The sequence below is a fragment of the Polistes canadensis genome, unplaced genomic scaffold, assembly GCF_001313835.1.
Source record: "Polistes canadensis isolate GaletaPanama2010 unplaced genomic scaffold, ASM131383v1 scaffold_307, whole genome shotgun sequence".
Classification (NCBI taxonomy): Eukaryota; Metazoa; Arthropoda; class Insecta; order Hymenoptera; family Vespidae; genus Polistes; species Polistes canadensis.
Genome location: NW_014569854.1, coordinates 100983 through 120628, shown reverse-complemented (window position 1 = coordinate 120628; position 19646 = coordinate 100983). Strand labels below are relative to the sequence as shown.

Sequence of the window (19646 nt, the reverse complement as noted above, 5' to 3'; positions counted from 1 at the left end):
ATTGTCTCATCTATTTATTAAATAACCATTTCATTAAAAACTCGTACGTTTGACCAAACATTGACATATACTACTTCGTGAAGTATTCATTTTCAAAAGAATCAGTCTATCGAAACGTAAGAAAGAAAACAGGCGTTAAACGATAGCCTCGTTCCCGGACAGCTCGTAAAAGGGCTCGAAAAGCCCTAGGATGATGGTACCGTCAAACCTCCCGTTCATCCTCGGACGGGAACAGTCGACATTCTCAAAAACATTATCGGCTTAACGCCAGACCGAAAAAGAGAGAATACGAGGATCGCGTAGTTTTGATACACACACACACACACACATATACATACATATACACATAAACATATAGGAAGGAACATCGTTCGCTATCCATTGAGGAGCGCAAAGCCACGATCAGATTCGTCGGAAAGGGGCCCGCCAGCTTTAGATATTCATGTATTTAAATTTATTTATTGGCAGGATTTTTGCCCTCGACGGGGGGGGGGGGGGGTGACGTTACTCGGTGATGGGACTGAAAGGAGGAAGAGGAAGAAGAGGAGGAGGAAGAGAGAAGTGGAAGGAAACTAAGGGTAGAATGGACTCTCCTTTCAAACCACCCACCCTACCCCCCTTCCTACGTCGGTCCCCCCGTATTACCCCCTTACCCTTTCACCCTCTTTCTCCTTCTTCTTCTCTTCCTCCTCTTACGGCAGCCGGTTAAACCTTCGCCAACCTCGACAACCCCTTCTGGTTAATTTTCTCGCTTAAAGAGATCTCGGCCAATTACACGGGCCGTCCGACGGGCGTTGAATTTTAATTGGAAAGGAAGAAAGTAGTCGACAGAGTGAGAGAAAGAGAAAGAGAGAGACAGAGAGAGAGAGAGAGAGAGAGAGAGACCCTTCCTTGCAAACCGGCAGCAACCTTGTTCGTTTGAAACGTAAGTATAAGTGCCGCTAGTATTCCTAGCTACACACGTATACACATTCCTATCTCACTCACTCATTCGAGTATAACTTAGATACACTTTGGCCCTTTCATTCTTCCTTTTACTTCCTTTTTTTTTCTCTTTAACTATCGTAACATGTAGCCAACTATCAACGACGTCGTTACGTCGATACGTTGCATTATACTTCCTCTAGCATACTATTCAAAAAAACCATACCATAGAACGTAGAAATAAGGGAGGGAAAAGATAAAAGATAAAAGATATCGATTAACTAATAAAAATGAAAAAGAAAAAGAAAAATAAATAAATAAAGAAAGAAAGAAATAAGAGTAAGAATAAATAAAATATCGATCGACAAGACTTTCTCATAAATTTTTAACGAAATCCGCAACACGCCTGAGGAGGAGGAGGTGCTCGGGGTGATTTGTTCTAGGCTCGTTAGCTTCCCGAATTAATTGTAATCTGTTGAATCTTTTTAAGCAAATCGCCGTTATTCCCTATTCCAAGCGATTATTGGAAGGGTAACCTTTAGGATACTCGCTGCCCACTTCAATCCCGTTTCTTCACCTTCCTTCCTACCTTCCATCCTTTCTTTTTTCTTTTCTTTCCTTTTCTTTTATTTCTTTTCTTTATAATTCACGCATACTTTTCTACGCGCACAATGTATGGAACTATCTGTACGTCCATATGAATGCATTAATGTATGTAGTATGCATGCATAAAAGCTCTTATTCGAATCGACGCTACTGAGTTTCGCAATAAGCGGACCATCCTTCCCTTTAATTGGATTAATCTATGGAGATTCATTAACGCTGCGAGCTGAAGCCGAGTCTCTCTCTCTCTCTCTCTCTCTCTCTTCCGATTCACCACGTAATTACCTCGAGGATATTTTCCGTCCGTCGAGGACTCGCGGAAAGCCCGTTCTCTCCCAATCTCTCTCCTTCTCTTCCACCCTTCTTTCCCTCTTTCTTCCTCTCTATCTCTCTCTCTCTCTGAACGCTCTCCAAATCGAATTTGTTAATTCAGAAATTTCGCGAGAGAGTCCAGTCCTGTTTTACGAATCACTATCGCCGTTTAACGTTCTCATCTCACCGCATTTCGGTGATTTACCGTGTTACAGTTACCAGTTCAAGTATGTTGTGTGTTTGTGTATATGAAAGAGAGAGAGAGAGGGAGAGAAGGATACTTTGCCAACAGTAGTCTAGCATTGTTCGTATTACAATCATTCTTTCGATCCATTTCATCGTTTTCCAAGGATACTTAGAAGAATATTACTGTACTTAAGAATTTTATTCGTTTTACGGTATTACTATAACCCCATTTACTCTTGTTCTCGCATTCTTTTAATATTACGTAATTTAAGTTAAATAAACGAATTGATACATTTTTAAATTGTCAAGCTAAATTGTTTCTCTAAAGTGTTTTCAAATATGTTTTTGTTTTAGTTTCTTTTAATATAATACGAAAAATTGTTTATAAACAATGAGAAAAGAATTGTAGAACGTCTTAGTATTCTTTTCATTTTTATTTTAAATATCTTAAATTAGTTTAATATACATGATAAAGATAATAAAGAAAAAGTAAAAGATGAGACGAAGAAGAAAGTCTGAGTAAACGTATTCCGTCCTTACGAGGCACGGGTGCTGCCACGTCGCGGAGAAAGCATTAACCATCTAGTCACCCCCTTACTACCCCCCTGATCAATTTCCTAAAGTATCCACATACGATCACGTCGTTGCTCTCGTACGTTTATTCCCGATGTGCTCTAAAACACTTTTTCGTGTCCTCCTTCTCCCCCTCCTTCTAACCCTCCTTCTACCCCTTTTCACCCTCGCGCTCGTGCAACGTCCTATACTCAATTGAAAAAAAAAAAAAAAGTAACAAGTAGAACGAGGAGTAAGAGACTCGTGCGTTGGTCCTCCTTTTAAAAATAAAAATATATAAAAAATTGAGAAAACAAGAAGTAAGTAGAGAGTATAAGAAAAAAAAAAAAAAAACCATAAAAAGGGAAAACACCGTCTACTATACAGCTAGTTCGAAAGATTAATTTACGATTGCTCTCGATCGTGAAAATCGTTTGCCGAGAGTAAGTGTTGGTGGGCGGGGGGTGTAGGAAGTGAGGTATTCGAGAAGTAGGTACACTGTATATTAGAAAAGTTTATCGTATCTTTCGAGATACATACATAGAAGGGCACGTACGCGAAGTCGTGTCGCGAAAAGCTAATAAGTATCGAGAAATACGAGCGCTATCGAAGTTACTTTTAAAAAGTCTATATTCTACTACGTTGCGTACGATCAAAATAGAAGAATAAACTAAAAATGTGTGTATGTGAGTGAGAGTGAGAGAGAGAAAGAGAGAGAGAACGGGGGTACGGTTTAGTCGTAGAAAAAGAAAACGCTGGGGAACCGTGGATAAGGGTGAGTGCAGTACTTTATGAACACGCCTCACATAAATTGTCGCGGCTCTTTAAGAAATTGGACGAGAAAACAAAAAAAAAAAGGCGGGAAATCCTACTGGCGAGAAACAGCTTGCGCCGAGAGTACTTTGAAAAGTTTTTCCAACTACGTTCTCGGAACATTGGCACGAGTATTTTCTAACCGAACAACCCCCAACCCCCTATTCTTCTCCTCCAGCTATTCTATTTTTTCCTCTTTCCTACTCACCTTTCCTTCCTTCCTTCCTTCTATTCTTAACCTTTTCCTTTCCATTCCCTTCACCAATTCGATGCCTACCCTTAACAGTTTTTTAATAATACACCTTCTCTTCCTCACCACTCTTCTTACATCAGCTTATCGATGATATCGCATCAACGTTCGTACATTAAACATATTTAACGCGAACAAGTGTTTTTGACGTTTTCGATTTCGACAACTAATATTTCAACATTTCAACATTATCAATTGAATGATATTTCGTTATAATATTAATAATAATAATAATAATAATAATAATAATAATATGTAGCACGATGAGTAATATTTTGCGTATAAATTTGCCAATCGGCAGTTTCGACGAATTAAATCTCGTAAAAAATGACTTCGAAGATAAAAAAAGATAGATAGATAGATAGATAGAAATAGAGGATCGATTTATTCTTGAAGCGAGATTGAATACGGAGAAAGTTGTTATTAATCGAAAAATACTCTTCTGTACGTATGGTAGAGGAAGAAATTTGAGGAGAAGGGTGAAGGAAGGAAAGGGTGGGAAAGGGTGAGAAAGACCCACGTGGATGTGATCCAGGCCTGTATCCTCAACGTGGGCGCGAGTAAGAGATGGAAAATAGTGGAAAAGAAAGTCCCGTACCGGTGGGACGCATTTTCCGAACAGGTAATCTTCGTCGGCAGACAAGATATTACATTTGAATAAATGTCAGCGACGATAACACGTTCCTCTCGCAAGTACGCTCCTCCTCCTCCTCCTCCTCCTCCTCCTCCTCCTCCTATCGATTCTGCCGACCTCGGTAAACATCCCGCGGGAAATATTTGCTAATATCGATCACATCGTCATTAATAGTATGTCTTTCTATCTTGCTCTTGCTCTCTCTCACACATATACACTCTCTTTCTCTTTCATTTACTTCCCTGTCTCTACTACTATATACCTCTATCCTTTTACTATTCCTGACGAATATTCAACTGAAAAGAAGAAGAAGAAAAACAACAACAAAAAAAACAAATTATTACTTTTATTCGACGTCTTTCAATAACGCATCTATCAGGTCCACGGTAAAACCAAAAAAAAAAAAAAAGGAGATTAAAATGAAAGGTCGTACGAGTTGGAAAAGTCAATGGTGCATTTTTTTTTTCTTTTTTTAAATACCACACTTCCATCGACATTATTTTTGCAAACGTCACGTCGTTATTCGTATGCGTTTTACGTAAGTGTACGCATTTTTGCACGCGTATACTCGTGTACACGGCCCCATCCACGTTCATTACCTACGGTATCGCAATTTTCGATAATTCAATGTATTATTATCGGTATTTGTCGAGTCGATTTAATCGAAATAGCTTCTCCGATTACTTATTTAAATCAAAGTACAGGCCCGCCGGCGCAGCAAACCAGAGGACCGAGGGATAGTGGGGCTAGAGGGGGTGAAAGAGGGTAGGAGGAAGAGGCGAAGGGGAACACGGCTGTGCTGTGCTGTGCTGTGCTATAATAAAAGGCACGATTTGCGCTAGAAAACAATGGGAATTCGATTCAAAACGAAATGTTGACCCAAACTTTATTCCGACACGCGTGCGATGCCTGTGACGCGAGCCGCGAATAACTTCATCTCTCTCTCTCTCTCTCTCTCTCTTTCAATATTTTTCTGATCGATTGGTTTATCCGGCGAATCAATTTGCCGCATACTCTTTTCTCGTCTCTTTCTCTCTCCTTCTCTTTCTCTCTCTCTTTCACTGTTCACGAACGAACATTTTAAACATGGCGTAAATTTTTAATAACGCGACGACAAGTTTTCTTGTTTTCCCGCTAAATACGATAAATATTCTTTTATCGACAATATCGTTGATAGAGAACAATGAAAATCTTGACGTAAGTGCATATCAAAGCATATCGTTTAACACTAAATTGAATTTAAACGTCATCGAGAAACTAACTCGAAAATTTTTGCTTTTTTTTCTTTCTTTCTATCTTTCTTTTTTTTCTGACCTGTACGCGCGTACGCATGTTTGTAGCAAAGCTTGTTTTTCTGGAGAAAACAAATTTAGTATTTTATTTATTAAGTAATCATAAATATGTTATCCTTTGGAGATATGTGTAAATTAATGAATTTTTTGTTTCCTTCAGGCAATCGCCGAATTATACTTTGAAGAAAACAAATATGCCGGTTTTGATCCAACGAATTTAATATCAAAGAATCAAATTAATTACTGCACCTAATACGCATAACGAGAAAGAAAGAAAAAAAGAAGAAAGAGAAATAGAGAGAGGGAGAGAGAGAGAAATGTGTGCGTGTATGAGATGAGACGAGACGAGAAAGGTGGATGGGGGTTATTAAGAGGAACACACATCATACACATAAATCCCATACGTATACATACACGTGCACACCTACGTGAAAGAGACTCGATTATGTCGGGTAATTGCGCTCGCGTGTTCATCTCTCTCTCTTTCTTTCTCTCTCTCCCTACTTTTACTACAACATGTCGGTTGGTTTCAAGTGGTTAGGCGAATTGTGGTCAATGCTTTGTGAGAGTAAACGCGAGACGAGACGAAACGAAACGAAACGAAACTAAACGGGGTTGGACGTACGCGTTCCATTTGTCTGAGTACACGCATATATGATTGAAAATGTGTGTGTGAGTGGGTGAATGTATGGAGAAACAATGACTGGAGGGGACAGGGTTGCATGGCTCATCTATGAACATCAGAAAGGGAAGCAGCATCCGATGCGCATCTCGAAAGCGTGCCGTTGACAAGAGCCCTATCGTTTATAACGCGTCATCCCTTAATCGTGACTCGACCAAATATTTCTTTTTATCTTATACCGTTTTTTCTCTCACACACACACAAATGCGCGTCACGTAGGTATGTATACGTAATGAAAAAAAAAAAGAAACAAAAAAAATTCATACAATAACAAAGAGGAAAATTTAACAGAAATATTATCGATTGTATGATACGCTTGTAATTATTACTTTCAAGCATATACGTTAAATAGTAATCAGTAAAATAACTAATTAAGAAACAAGTGTAATTTTCAATTTTAATTAACCGTCAATGAATTTACAAAAGTACGTTTTATTCACATACTTATACACACACACACATACGTTATTTCAAACAGTTAATTATTATTCTTTTTCAATTGAGAAAAGAGAGAATTATAGAAATAAATATAATCAAAAGGTATTGAAGAAAAAATCTATATATATATATATATATATACAAAGATTCATAAAATATTAATCACAAATATATAATTATACAATGAAATTCGTTAAAATAAAAATGACGCTAGTAGAAAAATTCATTTGATTATCTAACACACAAAAGAAAAGCAACAAAATTAAAACAAAACTAAAGAGATAGAAATAGAGAGAGAGGTGGGCTGGATCGGAGGGGCAGTGTAGAAAATAGCGAGAAAACGATACGGTCATAGGGGTGTGCAGGGTGAAGGCAACGGGGCAGCAGGCATGGAGAGGGAGGGGAGGGTATGGGGGGGGGATCGAACGCGAAGCTTATCGCGAGCCGCATCGTGGAATAATGCGCATAGTGGAGGGTAAATCGAAAATCATCCCTCGACCGTATCTCGTTGTTTTCCTCTCACCCTCGACAAGCACGACTCTCTTTCTCTCTCTCGGTCTCTCTACGGACACCAGGCGCGCGCGTACGCGTACGTTCGCCGGTGTTTACCGCAATTATTAAATGTAAACTCATATTTCGTAATTGCCAAATATTGGCGGTCCGATCGGCCGCGACCCGATGCACCTCGCGAACGTTACGAGTCCACACCACCAAACTAAACCGTAGCTGCTCCTGCGCTGCTATTGCTCGCACGCGTTTTCCATCCCTTATCAAATAACAGTCCTTCCCTTTTGCCTGCACTCTTCCGCACTCTTTACCCCCTCCCCCAACCCCTCCCAACCCCTCACTTTTCACCGAACCCACGCATTGCCGAATCTCCGACGAATTAACCCCTCTTACCCTTCCTGCCACCCTTTCCTCCTCCTCCACCTTCTACTACTACTACTACTACTCACGTCATCCCCCTATTCCTCTCTCTATCTCTCTTTCTCTCATATGTTGAATCGATAAGCGCCCGTGCGAGAACCGATCCCGAGGAACAAAGGGACTCCTCGATAGTTCTTTCGATTATTACTCCAAATCGATGATACTCTCTGCATTCCCTCTCGCATACCCCCTCAGTCTTCCGTCGCCTATTGCCATTTCTCTTACATTCCAAAATGGGGATGATCATTGATTTTCACCATTAATTCCTTACGCATGCAGCAATTAACGTAACTCAATATTTTCAAATTATTGTGTGAAAAATATTAATACGCCTAAAAACGCGCGTTCTTTACTTTTTTTATTATAAATAATATTAGTTTATGTGTGGGGAGGGCAAAGAGGAGGACGAAGAAGGGGTGGGTTTATATTGATCGTTATAAATCAATTTTCGTCGTTCTTTCCTTCCTACCATTTCTAGGTTGAAAAAAAAAAAGAAACAAAAAAAAAAGAGAGACAAATCTAGCTTTTCGTGGTAGGTGGGTGGGATGGGCGGGAGGACGAGGAGGAGAGGAGGGTGACGAAGCGTCGATTAAAAAACCGGTCGAAGCGTAACGGGCAATTATTTACGATTTAAAAACCACCGATGTAAAGTTTCCACCGAGAATTTTCTCTGGGCAAAACTGGTCTGCCCACTAACAGAGAGAGAGAGAGAGAGAGAGAGAGACAAAGAGAGAATGAGAGAAGGGAAAGGGAAGGGGAAGGGGATGGAGCATACGAGGGTTGTCGACGGAGTGGCGTCAGCTTGCGTAACTATCGGTAATTAATCAGAATCATCCTCGTATATCGTATCCGTTGGCGTGGGGTAGTGGGAGAGTGGTGCGATGGCGGTGACGGTGACGGTGACACTGATGGTGGTACTGGTGGTAGTATTAGTAGTGGTAGTGGTAACGATGCTGATGGTTATGGCAATGGTAGTGGTGCTGACGACGATGCTACTGCTGGACCGTGCCGATTCTGTCGGAGCTTACGGTCAGGAGGAAGAGGTGGAGGTGGAGGTGGAGGAGGATGAAGAGGAGGAGGAGGAGGAGAGTAGTTAACCAGTGACGTCACGCTCACGGCGACATCTGGCTCGGCACTAACCACCGGACGACACTGCAGGACACTGGACACTACCCATCTCCTCCACCTCCTCTCCACTCCTCTCCTTTACCCTTCCCTTCCTCTTACTCTTCCTCCTCCTCTAACGCTAACTCCGAATCAAAATTACCCTTACCGCGGAGATACGAGAGCCTATGAGAGAGAGAGAAGGAACCCGCACACCGGCTGCTTCCAATTAATTCTACCTTTGACACGTATCACCCGATCCTTTCTCTTCTAAACTATATGGAAATATCATAAGTTACATAGTTTCTTAAGCAAACAATGTTTATCGTTTCGTTTTCCTATTAATATTACGAGCAATTAACCATACACGTGGAAAACTATACGTATACAAATTAAAACAATGAGAAATTATATAAGATAAATAATTTCTTATATAAAGTAATACAATGTTTTTATTATCTTCAAATAAATGATGAAATTCACATAATTTATAATATCATAACGAATTTGTGTGAATATTTTTGATAAGCTTTCTATTCCAGATGACAATTAAAACGAAACCGGCTCAGATACTATGGGGGAGGACCACTCCTGCCTCCTCCTGGCACCCTCTTCCCACCCTTCCCCCCTACCTCCCCGCGTGTAAAGCCGGATTTGCGTACGTCCCTCTACCAACGTGGCTATCAATTGCGGCTAATCCTTCGTAGAGATAGCGGAGAAACTGTTGTCTCTATGGTTTCCTAACGAACATTCGACAATTCCTTTAATCTAATTAGGATATAGGAATGAATTGTAAAAATAATCGTTATACTTAAAATTAACTAATATAATCATTTTTCTATATCCAACAATAATTATCATTTTAAGAATCGAAGAATATATTATTATCGCGGTAAGTTTAAATACGGCCCGATGGACATTACGTGTCCAGCCAAACCGCAGGAGCGGTCATGTATATTAGATACCCAATTCCGGCGGTAATCCAGCCATAAATATCTTTGAATTATATTTTCCAACGAGTTGGACGCCACCATGGACGATTTGCTCTAGGTAGCGCGCGAGCATGTTTGGGGAAACGGTGAAATTGGGGAAAAGCGCGCGCGCCTATGTTTGTGTGTAAGTGGTCTATAGGTTTATATATACATATATGAAAGAGAAAGAGAGAGAGAGAGAGAGACCAAGCGGGCTATTTAGCTGTTAATCGCTCAATTAAATTGGATCGCTCGTATTAGCTTTTAATCCCAGCGCATCGCACTGTTGGTGTGCTATCGCGAACCAACGCGCGCGAGTCCAAGTCCAGCCACCGTTTTCCGAAAAATCAAAATGAAATTTCGCTTCGAACCTCGAACCGCGGAGGATCGTCTCGGATAACGTCGAATTCGAGCCAACCTGATATTTCGTTTACTCTCGCTCAGTTGTTACCACCATTTATATACGTGCACAAGTGTATGCGTATGTGCTAGTCAAAAGAAATGAAAATAAAATTCATTTACGTTTCCGAATATCGTCCCTAAAACTATAATAATATCTTCGTTTAACTATCTTAAAATTATTCTATAATATTATAATCAAAACAATACGCGTTTCTTAAACAATACAATTAAAATCATTCAGTAGAATCGCTATTTTCAGGCTTCAAAATTCTCATGTTCGCAATCGTACAAACATTTGTTCACCTAAACCAAATTTGTTAGCTCTTATTACTCATATACAGGTTTGACATAACTGTTATAGATGTTCCAACCATAAACCCATATCTAGGATTTGTTGTTAACTCGTAACCCATGTATTAGATATCAAAGAAAGAGAAGAAATCTGTAAGCAAAGATATTCAAAGTGTCATAAATCGCGGAATAGGAGGATCGCGTTATCCTTAAACCCAAACGACTAAAATCGGTTCGGTATTGTTATATGACATAGGCTAATCTAATCTCATTTACATCGTAGCACGGCCACGGGATTGACGTTCATCGAAATAAATCCAGACTGCCGTTCGTGCCGATAGTGTAGTAGTCGAATATGCGAGAGCGCATGTAAATCGAAGCTTTCCTCCCCTTTGGAACAAATCGAATGTCGGTCGATGTAAATGAATTCCATTCTAATTGCAATTATGCGACACGAGAGCGCGCATAAATGTTCAACCGTTATACGATAAATGACACGTCGCTCATGGCGCGGACTAGCGCGAACTCGCGAGGCGGATTCTCATCCGTCCGTCCGTTTGTCCGTTTGTCCGTCCGTTCATCCCCCGTCTGTCCATTCGTCCCGTACGTCCGTCATTGCGAATTTATTAAACAACGATCGTTAAACCCATTTGGAAAGCTTCCATTCCATCTCCATTTCTATCCTTCTCTTCTTCTCTTTCTATTTATAATATATCAATCTCTTTCCGTAGAACATCGGGACCCCCATAATTGCAATTAATCAATAATGAACGTGTCATATAATTGGCTACGAGCAAAGACGAAGATCATTTAAATATTCATCTTTTCTCGTCTAGAGCAATGAGACGAGAGAGAAAGAGAGAGAGAATTGTCGGTACGGAAATAGAGACGATCGTTTTGTCTCAATCATCCGATTAAGGGAAACCAAAACCCTTCTTTGGGATATCAAAATTTCGATTCGCGTTATCCAACCATCCGATCGTTCCTTGATCTTCCTTAGAATCCAAATTAGATCTCGTTATTACAATAATTTTATCCTATTAGGTTTATTACTTCTTTGTCTAGGTTATTCTTGGAAAATTGTATTACTTTGGATGACGGGAGTGAGACAGAGATAGCCTATCATCGACAAACTCGTACTTGCATAAATCTTTTATCCTTAATCGACGAAAAAATACTAATCATTTGTAAGATCAAGCTTATCGGTTTTCTTCGTCGACACGTTCGATAGATTGTAATTTTTTTACTTTTTTCCCTTTTAACCACCACTAAAATGAGCCACCTCCTAATTCAGGAAAGAGAAAAAAAAAACTAGAAAATCCTCGAACTCATATCGGTAAAGCGAATCGCGAAAGCACCGGCGTGCACTCGATGCCGTGAATAATTAAAGCGATGTTTATTCGGCGCGAACGATAATCGATAATAAATTACGTCACGCCGTTATAGCGCAAATGCCATTCTCCAAGGGTAAATCATTAAAACGGGCGTACGCGAGTGCGCCAATCAGTAGGCATACCGTGTAAATACGTGATGGAAAGTCCACCCCCTACCCCATCTACCCCATCTACCCCCCTTTCTCTCTCTCTCTCTCTCTCTCGTCACCCACTAACCACCCAACCCTACCCAACCCTAACCACCCCTAAATAGTCACCCCCCTTTCAACCCCATCGATTCTCCAGCCGCTACACCTACCTACCTACCTATCTACCTACCTATCTACCACCCCCCACGTTTCGGGCTGGCCAAACCACCTCTCGTTCTAACTGACTTTGGCTGTTTAGCTAGAACGATTTATTTATCGACCAGCCGTGATTAGACTTTCGTTTTACCATCGACATGCGACCTCGTCAAACATTGACGAGTTGGTCCCGATTTGTTAAACGGTTGTGCGTATACCACGTTCCACATCTATTCCCTCCTGCCGCCCCATTTCCAACCCCTTTTCTCTCTCCCTCTCGTAGCACACTATGTTTTCAGGATCTACAACGAAATACCAGAGTGCTCGTGATTTTGAGGGAAATTTTGCTGCTACCGGCCTGCTGCTGCTTTATTCGTATGTTTCCTCTTCTCTTCTCTTCTCTTCTCTTCACTCTTTTTTTCTTTTATTTTTTCTTTTTTTAGGTTACCACACCGACCTATCGCAACCCTGCTCTCCACCTGTTGCTACAAAAATGAAAAGGTAATTATGACGCGCTTTTCGTTTACCGATTTCTCCAAGATCTATAATTTTCTTATCTTTCGAATATTTCGGTTTTAACGATGATCCGAATATATTATATATATATATATGTATATATTTTTCAATGAATATGAATTCTTTTTTTCTATCTTATTTGAAATATTCCCCGTTTTAGTGATAGTTTAAGAGAGGAAATGAAGTATTCGATGTATTTGATGATGGAACGATAAGGTTTAATAAAACTTAGTTAAACGTTCTTCCAAGACTTTGAATTAGAAGTTTCGGTATAATTGCCGGAAATCGTCCAAGTAGAAATGAAGATGTATAGATGTCTCTCTCTTTCTCTCTCACACACACTTTTGTGAAGTTCGAAGTCGGAGCAGCAGAGAAGTTCGAAAGCCGTGGCTAAAGGGCAAGAGCCGTGGCGTTGGAAGCTTAAGGAAAAAGCTCGTGTAGCGCAAGAGAGTCCAGTATTATTACGGTGGGGTAGGTAGAGCGTCGAATCGTAACCACCCCCAAAGACGTGCCCCTATTCTAGGATGTCCTATCGCCAGTAGGAGCTTATTCCGCCCCTTAAGCTCTGGCCACACCCGCAACCATGCGCAGTTTCCACCCATCGGCCAATGAAAGCACGAGAGCTTGCAAGCTCTGCTCAGCGGTTTTCGAGTCGAGCCACTCCGGCAAACACCACGTGCCACGCGTCCGAGTTGCACGTGCACGCTCGCGGACACGTTAAAGCTTACAAAAGCTTATTTCGAAAGACACAACACGCGATTAATCGAAAACCACGCGCGGGAATCGTTATATCCTAAAACAATATAACTGATGGACAAAGTTTTTTTTTATACGTCATTAATTTTATAATATATATCTATATATATTTCTTTTTGTTTTATTACTTTTTCTTTTTCTTCATTCGTTTATTTCGAACAACAGTTTAACGAGAAGAGAGAAAAAAAAACCACGGTGGTTTTGATATCATCCTTGTTGATCAGAAGGTTGAAGATAATTAACAAAAAAAAAAAAAAAGAAAAAAAGAAAATTCAAACAAAACCCACGTTTGATGGTGGTCGTGGTGGTGGTGGAGGTGGTGGTTGCGGTGTTCTTCAAACTCGACAAATGAGACGTGAGTTTTTTTTTGTTATCATTCATTGCTATTGAACACTTTTATTTCGCGAACTACGATTAATAATAATAATTATTTCTGTTAAAATTTCCTATATATATATATATGATTCGATATTTATTCAATCGAATATTTGGATATTGAAGAATAATAAATGTAAAAGGTGTTGTCGATGGAAGACGACAACGACGACTGTCGAAACTGTACTCTCGTGTGTTCGGTGAGAGACCGCGGACTCAAACGATCGATACGAAGTGTTTCCTCCGCTCGTGTCGCTTCGTTCATCATGGGGGAGAGAACGATATTCAACAGTTGGTCCTTCTTTTATCTGGTTAAACTCGAACGCGCAGTCATGGATCTTTAAAAGCTCCTCGAACGATACGCGTTAGACTTTTTTTTTTTATTTACATCTCGTTATTCTTTTCTTACACCTCAGAATAATCTTGACTCGTTCATTTTTTTATTGCCGAACAAAGTTTGTTATTTAATATTTGGAATTGTAACTTTAAATTATATTAATTATGTTTAACAATTTCGTATATAATTTTGATTTATACATTCATAAAATAAATTAAATATATTATACACACTTTTTTTAATACATTTTCTATTCTAATTATGATAAGACAATTCTTAAATGGTGATACAATTATCTTTCAAGTTTCATTTGATATCATTTAAAAATAAACCGAACGAACGAACCAGTACTCGAGGTATTCTCTCCCGGAATATAAATCGTCTAATTTAGTTTGAAATCTGAAAACTCTATTAACGTGTGTCTCCGTCGTAAATGATAAAACTTTGAACAAATTTAAACTAACGATATCTTCATTCCCTTCTTTTATAAAACTTTCGCAAAATAAAATATACCATTGAGAATTAACATTCCAATTATAATGAAGTATATAATTAAAAATAAAAAATAATTCGATTTGTTTTGGTAATAATAATAATAATAAAAAAAAAAACCAAACATTCGTTCAAACGAAAAAGAACTCAAACGAAAAGAAAAAAAGAAAAAGAAAAAAAAAGAAAGAAATACAATCGTAGAAAAGAGGAAGGGTTCTCCCCCCTTCTCCGTTTAAACCCTTCCACGATCGGCGAGCGAATCTTTGCACGGTCCGTTTATTCCGCAGAGTTGGAGTTAGAGAGAAAGAGAGAGAGGAAGAATTTTGGATGGCAAGCGGGCATAGGTGTGGCCATAGGTGTAACATATTTATGTTGTGAACCGGCCAAGTGCGGGCAATAAATAGCGAGCGAGCTGTGGTGTGGGGGAGGAAGGGAGGGCGGGAGGAGGGAGGGAGAGAGGGTTGGTGCAGGGGCCAAAGCGATTACGGTTCCCAAACCCTCGGCGTCGGACGTCCGAGCGATCCACTACATTCACCCTCGAACCACCCTCGAACCTGCCTCCCCCCAAACCCTCTGTTTCCCTCTTTCCGTACACACCCGGCTAGGATTCCTCTCTATCTATTTCTATCTCTCTCTCTCTCATTCTCTTTCTGCTGTACACTCTACGATACTCGACAACCCTATTCGTTTGTTTCCACCTCCGTGTTCTACGTGCACCTATATATACCTTGGATACTCGTACGCAAAGGTATGCAATTTCGGCACCGGGAATGCGGCCGAACGAACGAACGAACGACCGCAAAACCCGTATCGTCCTATTCGCGACGTCCACCTTTTACTCGAACCTTTTCTTCCTATATTTCTTTTCTTCTTTTTTTTCTTTTCTTTACTTTTACCGACCAAGCTCTGTCCAGTAGGCAAGACACATATATATATCTCTCTTTCGTCGTGAATTTAAAAGAAAAAAAAACCTTCGTTCCGAGTTATCCATCTTGTAGGAGAGGCAAACTTGAAAAATACAACACATGTTTTACCTTTTAAACAAAGTAAAACAAAAGAAAAAGAAAAACCATAAACCAATTAGCCGATCATATCGCGTTTGAACGTAACCATTTTACACTTGGCAGGATCTAAATATACAAATGTAATAATAGATTAATTAGGATTAATCCATATGGTTGGATACAGATATGGGGGAGGTTAGAAGGATCACCGAGGTATCCAAGTAAGCTAATGATGCATATCTCTGAGTCTGTTATGTCTCGAATGTCTGGAGAAATGAAGCTGCAGATAGATAGAGGGAAGATGAGATGAGAGGAGAGGAGAGGATAGGATAGGAGAGGAGATGAAATGGGGTGGTTGTGGGAGGAGTTGGAAAGCCAACCGTGTGGCTCGCAATGCGTGCTTCGCGATGAGGTTGAGAGGTTGCGGCTGGATGCCAGTCTAACCATGTCTAGCGTTTACACACGTTAACTCGTGCAATTCTCGAGGTAGTCTAGAGTATCAGCGAGATTAGCGGAGGCCATCGGAGGCCAGCAGAGGCCAGCCGAGGCCTCCTCATGGATGCATATCAAACATCCAGATAGAATCCGAGCAATGCGACTCAAGAGTCGCTGGTCGTGGCTCGGCATCGGCGTCGGCGTCGGCGTCGGCGCCGAATATGCAGGAGGATGCTAGCTAGTTCCAGGATGCGCCCACCTAGAACGAGAGAGTGAGAGAGTATTGCTCCTCCGGTTACCCTTACCTCCTATTGGCTACTGGATGCGGCTCTTCGAGATTGGACGACGTCGACGATTCTAGGCGGATTCCTGACCTTTCGATCAATTTACTGATAAGATCCTTCGAAGCTTTTTTGTTTTACCATTTTAACAGATATCTACTACTCCTTTTTAAGTTATTGATTATAATTATTTTGAAAAATATTAAATATATTATATTCTCGCGCTAGGTTTTTTTTTATTCCAAGAGTTGATAGATGATTGTTACCAAAATAAGAGTATGAGTAATCTAATCATTTTTCTTGGATTTATTCGATTTAGCATGATAGCATGAGATTTGATGGTCAATGATTGTTTTTACCTAGATCAAATCGAAATCGATTTAGATTCGAACGTTGGATTGGGTAGACAGTTTAAAAGTAAGTGGGATTAACCAATTGCAAATGTATTTTCATCGGGACAGTAACAACAACGCGTTCGTTCGCAAATGCTTTTCTCTACGTAATACCGCGAGACGTGGATGGGGGAGAAAGAGATAGAAAGAGAAAGAGAGGAACAGGAGGGGGGGACGGGGGGGGCTAGGGTAGGTGGCGTGTAACGGGGTAACGAAATTCCCTCGGTGCGCGCGTCTCGCACATTCCGCAGCGAGATTGCGCAAAAATCGGGCAAAACAAACGCAACTAATTTAACTGCTTTCGAACAATTAATCCGAAGCATTTAATTTAATTGCGTTGCAGTCCGCTGAGGCTGCTGCTGCTGTTGCTGCCGCTGGGTTAGCCGGCGACCGAAACAACAGAACCGACCGACGGAAAATCCGTCCGGAATTTTCGGCTAGGGCGCAGTCGCTCGAATTCTTTTCCTCTACGTGTAAAATATAAAACGAGGGGTTGAGGGGGGAGGGGGGAGGGTACGTGAACCCTACCGAACGAGTTGCGTCAAATTTTCAGCCGAGATTTGCGTCGATTCAACCATTCCACAGCTTACAATACGAATAATCTTCCTTATATTTATGCATTTTTCGCAACAAATAGAGAATTTATTTGTAACATCATTTTAAATGTTATCCTCATACTTTCGCATTGAATTACAATAATTGATTCGAATACGAAAATGATATTCAAATATCGTAGGAAATAAAGCAAGTATGCACTGGTGTTATTCATGGTAGAGTTAGGACAGTCAAATGGTAATTAATAGCAAACCCGTATAAATCAGAGACAGGTTGGTGGACGCGTTTGAACGAAAAGCACCGGGGTACGAGATGCCACTACCAATGCGGGATTATGCCCAGAGGGCCGGTTACCCCAATACTCGCTAATTTTTCAAACAGCCGCCATAATGGTCCCGGCTAATTACTGATTTTTATCTCCGCTAGTCGCTACCAACCGCGAGAATAACGAGATAGATGAGAGGAGGAAAAAGTAGGAAGAGGAGGAGGAAGAGGAAGAGGAAGAGGAGTATGCCTGGTGGTTTCGGAAAATAGAGGAATAGGGAGAAGAATAGTAGGTACGAGAGAACGAGGGATATACTATGCTTTTTTATCCCATTAGGGTCAAACGAATATCGCGGACTTTGGACAAAAATTATCGAGGACTGATAACTGCAGAAATAAAATAGTCTGTAAGGATAATTATAACATTGTTCAAATATATCACGAGATTTTTGTTACAATTTTTGTCAAAAAATCATCATTATTACTCTGGACAATTTTGAAAAGGTTAAAGGATAATATAATACATAAAGATCGATGCACGTGGTAAGCCGAAGGGCAAGTTCTTATCCTATGAGATGAGGAGGGGGTGGTACACGATAGGACGTCTCAAGTTATATGTACTTACTAGGTAGGTAACATTCCACGCAGGCCGGGTAGATACAGCTAACTACCCCCAAACACCTATGTACTTAACGAAACCCATGTAAGCTCACGCTAGAACAAATTTACCCCCCTTCCCTCCTGCTCCTCTTACCACTCTCCTGTTCCTTTCCCAACCGAACCATCTCCTCTCCACTCCTCTCCTCTGCTTTTCCATCCTCGATTCACCCTCGGAACACTGATGTTATGAAGTTGTGTTGAACTTTTCGCGAGCATAGTTTGCAGAACACCCTCGGGTGACTGTGAGAGCTTACCTTGGCTCGTGACATATATCTACAGAGGCTCTAACAACGTGCGACGTGCTGGAACGACAGAGTAGTAAAACAGACGGAGACAGAGAGAATGAGGGTGGGAAGGGCGAGGTTGAATCGTGTCAAATTTGTGGAGAAACGAAATAGGGAAGAGGTTTGGTATATGGAAAATAGAATAGGAACCCAAATTTCGAAGCAGAGGCGTTCTTTTATCGCTGCGATCGATCTGTTAGGAGGTCTCCGCTACTGCTGCTGTTGCTGCTGCTGCTGCTGCTACCTGTTGCCCAACACCATCGGCAAGACGTTTCATTTGCGATGAAATAACACACGTATTGTGTAATAATCATGGAAATTATAGCCAAGTGTTAATCTCATTTCCGTTTCTATTAGTTTCTATAATAGCATTTAACTTTTTCCGTAAAGAATTCAACAAAGTAACTAGAGTTTGATTATAATACTACTGATTCATTACTTCTTTTTTTAAAATTAACATTCATAACATTTTCGAACTTTCAATAATCCGATAAATATTGTCCAAGACATAATAAATATCGATGATCATTCACACAATCGAATTATTTTGGAATTTATATTAGATATTAAAATTTATAAAGGGATTTCATCACCAATCGTTGAATGGAAGATTTGTTTGAGGATATATCGGCGAGGGGTTTTTTTTTCTTGGCAAACACGGTTGCGTACACGTGCACTAGGTGGTCCCAGGTCGCATCCGTGCACCAACTGAAATAGTACACAAACGTTAGGAATTCCTGGCACGGTAGTCGAAGCCAACAGGAGGCACACACACACAGGAGAAACTTACGGGACAACTTTGAGAGTACCAGAGAGACAGAGAAAGGGTGGTGAGAGGGAGAGGGAGAGGGAGAGGAGTTGTCGGGCGGTAACAGCATTACAACGTTATTAGATTTACCGCAAGCACCTACCCCGAGGCACTCCTGCACATTACACACACATACACACACGCACAATCCACCCATCTCAACCTCCACCTTTAGCTCCTCTTCCTCTTCTCGCTGAAGTATAAGTAACCCTGAACGCCCCATAGAACTTCCCTCCTCTCTCTCTCTCATTCTACTGTTTCTCCTATACTGCAGCAGACTTATGTATTAAATTATGCGCGTGTTTCTCGATACGCAAGGTGTTTCGAAATATACCATACTTGATCGTAATTTCTGGATATATGTCTCAAAATATTTCTACGATATACACAAACGTCGTTGCTATATACGAAAATTTTCTTATTTCGTT

At 40.5% G+C, this 19646-nt stretch overlaps 1 protein-coding gene across 1 annotated transcript in view; it reads left to right on the top strand.

Moving 5' to 3' along the window:
* The first annotated feature begins 13220 nt into the window (after positions 1 to 13220).
* The window catches only part of LOC106791424 (LIM domain only protein 3-like), a 91533-nt gene continuing 85107 nt past the window's right edge, over positions 13221 to 19646 (top strand). Inside the window, exon 1 of the mRNA XM_014757045.1 lies at positions 13221 to 13686. The gene's annotated coding sequence lies outside the window, so the exon portion shown is untranslated. The remainder of the gene's footprint in view (positions 13687 to 19646) is intronic.